The sequence below is a fragment of the Phocoena sinus genome, chromosome X (assembly GCF_008692025.1).
Source record: "Phocoena sinus isolate mPhoSin1 chromosome X, mPhoSin1.pri, whole genome shotgun sequence".
NCBI classification, from domain to species: Eukaryota; Metazoa; Chordata; class Mammalia; order Artiodactyla; family Phocoenidae; genus Phocoena; species Phocoena sinus.
In genome coordinates, this window is record NC_045784.1 from 128,765,366 (window position 1) to 128,769,880 (window position 4,515).

Here is a 4,515-nt window from a genome sequence, read left to right on the forward strand (position 1 = left end):
GAAGGGAAAAGGGATCTCCAAGCAGAGGGAACAGAGCATTCAAAGAAAGTCACAGAGGTGTGGAAGCATATTATGCATTTGAGGCACTTCTAATGTTTCAGTGTGACTGCAGCAAAGGATTTGATGAGATAGAATGGTGGGAAACAAGGGTAAAGAGGCAGGAAGGGGCCTTGCATACCAGAGTCAGTAGTTTGGACTTATCCTTAAGACTACAGTAAGCCACCAAAAGGCTTTAATTAAGGAAGTGATTTGTGTTGTGGAAGTACCACTATGGAAGCAATGTGGAGAAAGGATAAAAGAGGGGCAATAATGCAATACAGTATAGCAAAATCTGTGTAAGGAATGCTGAAGGTAGTAGTAGAAGGCACAATGAGAAGTACATAGAATTTAAAATCAACAACTGATTGCATATGGGCCATGACTGGATGTGGGGATGCAGGAGATGTTGCTAATATACAAGGATAAGTGGTGGTAGATGTATTTACAACTTAGTAAGTCTTCACATAAACAGGAAAAGAAAGTAGAGAGGAGAATTTCACCAAACCAAATCAATGAGATGAGAGAAAAGGAGAGAACAGATGGTCAGCAAGTAGAGATCAAGGGGCAAAGCTCTCAATAAGATCAAAGATCAAAGGTATAGAGGAAGTAGAAGAATGAGAGAGCTAGGAGAATAGCTAGGAGGTTGTAAATAAGTTCGTTTGTATTATTTCTTATATTCCACATATAAGTGATATCATACAGTATTTGTCTTTGTTTCACTCCTTTGCAATTTGTTGAGACTTACTTTCTGGACATACTATGGCCAATTTTTGTAAATTCTACACATGTGCTGGGAAAAACTGTACTTTCAAGTTGCTTGGTAGAAAATAGGCATAGATGAATATATAGATGTAATTATAGCTATAGGTATAAGTATAGAAATAGATATTTAGATATAGGTGCATACAGATATATGACTCCATTAGGTCAAGTTTGTTAAATTGACTTTTTTCAAATATGTAGAGATTTTTCTAGTTAGTGCTTGTTACTGATTTCTAGCTTAATTCTACTGTGGTTAGAGAACATGCTCTGTCTGAATTCACTTAGTATGACAATCTCTGTGTCCATCCACGTTGCTGCAAATGGCATTAGTTTGTTCTTTTTTATGGCTGAGTAATATTCCATTGTATATATGTACCACATCTTCTTTATCCATTCCTATGTTGATGGACATTTAGGTTGCTTCCATGTCTTGGCTATTGTAAATAGTGCTGCTATGAACATTGGGGTGCATGTATCTTTTCGAATTATGGTCTTCTCTGGATATATGCCCAGGAGTGGGATTGCTGGGTCATGTGGTAGTTCTATTTGTAGTTTTTTAAGGAACATTCATACTGTTCTCCATAGTGGCTGCACCAATTTACATTCCCATCAACAGTGTAGGAGGGTTCCCTTTGTAGCAACATGGATGGACCTAGAGATTGTCATATTGAGTGAAGTAAGACAGATAGAAAAAGACAAACATCATATGATATCACTTGTATGTGGAACCTAAAATATGACAAATGAACTTATTTACAAAACAGAAATAGAGTCATAGATATAGAAAACAATTTTATGGTTACCAGGGAGAAGGGGGGAGGGATAAATTGGGAAGTTGGGATTGACATATACACACTACTATATATGAAAGAGATAACTAAAAAGAACCTACTGTATAACACAGGGAACTCTACTCAATACTCTGTAATGACCTATGTGGGAAAAGAATCTTAAAAAGAATGGATATATGTATATGTTTATGTATAACTGATTCACTTTGCTGTACAGTAGAAAGTAACACAACATTGTAAAACAACTGTACTCCAAAAAAAACTTTTTAAGAATGTAAGAACAATCCATAAAAAGGAAAAACAATTGTAGCTGGATATTTTAACCTTCAACTCTTAGAAACTGAAAGTTTAAACAAACAAAAATAAGCAGCAATACCAAAGACATAGTAATAAATTTGTGCCAATAGACAATATAAAACTCTACACCCAACAAAAAGAGAATACAAATTCTTTGGAAGCACATTACCCATTTATAGAAATAAAATATGAATTAGGAAAAAGGAAGCCTCAATAAACTCCAAAGGATTAATATCATAAAAACTAGGTTATCTGATCATAATGCTTCTGCAGAAGTTAATAATAACACAAAGATATCATTAAAAATCCAAAATGTTGGGACTTCCCTGGTGGTGCAGTGGTTAAGAATCTGCCTGCCAATGCAGGGGACACGGGTTCAAGTCCTGGTCCGGGAAGACCTCACATGCCGTGGAGCAACTAAGCCCGTGCGCCAAAACTACTGAGCCTGCGTGCCACAGCTACTGAAGCCCACACGCCTAGATCCCGTGCTCTGCAACAAGAGAAGCCACCGCAATGAGAAGCCCATGCACCACAATGAAGAGTAGCCCCTGCTTGCAGCATCTAGAGAAAGCTTGTGCACAGCAATGAAGACCCAACACAGCCCAAAAATTAAATAAATAAATTTTATTTTTAAAAAAAATCCAAAATGGAAAAATGGTAGTATATGACTAACCCTTAGATTGAAGGAAATTAATAATTATTTAGAAATGAATAAAAAAGACTCTATGTTAATACCCCATAAAGTTTTAAACATGCTTACGCTGAGACCCAGCAATACTACTGCTAGGAAAATCCCATTAACCTAGAGAATTTCATATGCACATGCCCTGGGGGACACGGCTCAGAAGGTCCAAAGTGGCAGTGCTCTTAACAGTCCCAAAATGAACACAACCCAAATACCAAAACAAGTTGAATGAGTATACAAATGGAATATCATACAGAAAACTCAGCCACATACAACAAACTAGGTGAATCTTATGAACATAATATTGGGTCAAAGAAGCCATACACACAATATATACTGTATGAGGCTGTTTCTATAAAGTTAAAAGCAGGCATGTGTAAATAGGTGATACAAGTAATACACAATAACCAGGGGGCTGGTGTTGGGAAAGAACATGAGGGGATTCCTGGGGGCTGGTCATGTTCTCTTTGACTTAGGTAGTGCTTACATGAATACCCACCTTATAATTATTTCTTGAACCAGATAATTACATTTTATGTACTTTTCTGAAGGTATGTTATATTTCACAAAAATCGCTTTAGTACTGTGCAGTACTATGATACTCTCACAGTTGAATCCCTTTATTGGCCTGAGGTTGGGACTAACATGTTCCTTCATGCATTAGAGCAGGTTCTGTGTGAGTATGTGTGTTTTGGTAGAGATGGAAATATTGGAATTGGGTATAGTATGTGACATATCATTTTTAAATTTTTCTGATGAGAAAATGGTCTAAGAGGATTCCCATGGTTTGTGATTGATCCTATCCTTTAAAGAACCATGGTAGGCAGCTCCACATTCATTCATGATGGAAGACACATTCCAGAACTTTTCACTTGACAAATTAGCTATGGTCAGTATCACTGGCTCTCAAAACTTAGTGCACACACAAATTCTTTTATGTGAAGATATAGTTAAATTGCAGAATCTTTTAATCCATTCCTAGTAAAGGATGGGGCAGTTAGAGGAAATCTTCATTTCAAACAAATACACCTGAAGATTCTAATGTAGGCGATCCAGGGACATGGGAAATCAACATTGCAGAACCTGATATTTCCTTCAGTTCTGGCTGCATGAATCAAGATGTCTGATCAATTCAGTCCCAAATGAGATTTGTTCATATGGACAACAGCACCAAGACAGTTGAATGTTGCGTTGTTAGAGGGACTCAGCCACAGCCAATCAGTGATCCCAGAAGTACTCTCCCTGTGAAAAGTCTGCCTGAAAGCCACTACCATATCTGAACCAGAAAGAGAAGGATGAGAGGCTGAAGACAGATCAGGCAGCTGGAGGTTTAGTGACAGGAAATTAAAGGTATTCCCATTTAAAGTTTGGAGTTCTCTGTTCTTTCTGTGAAGTAGGAGCATAAGGTCATCTGCAGGAGAGGGTACTTAAGAAGCAGGTATAAGATAAGAAAATATAATTGTGGAGAGAGGATGAGATAGCTGGCTAGAGAAGCAGAGTAGGATTGCTAAGCAGTGAGGGTCCTGATGAAACTGGTGATTTTGAGTTTACAGTGATATAGTTAATGTGACAGTGGCTGGAAGCAATGAGCAAACAAGCTTTAGCCACATGAGGCCCTGGGCAGAGTTGGGAGACCGGGCATTGTCAGTGGTCCTGAGTAGTTCAGTTGATACCTGTTCTCTCAGTGGTCTTGTGGCTGTTGGTAGTAGGGGCTGAGAGGTTAGACATTGAATTCTGCCCTAGCTCCAAAGCATTTCACAGTCTCATGTTCACTAATACCATGGTTTCTGATTCTCTATACTCCTGGCCTCTTCCCTCTCAAGAACAACCACCCCATCTGATTCCTGCAGGCCAATCCTCTCCTAATCAGTTCCCTGTCTCTCATTGGACATTACCTTGTCTACCCTTCTTCTTTGCAGGTAGGATCTGTGGCTTATCTCT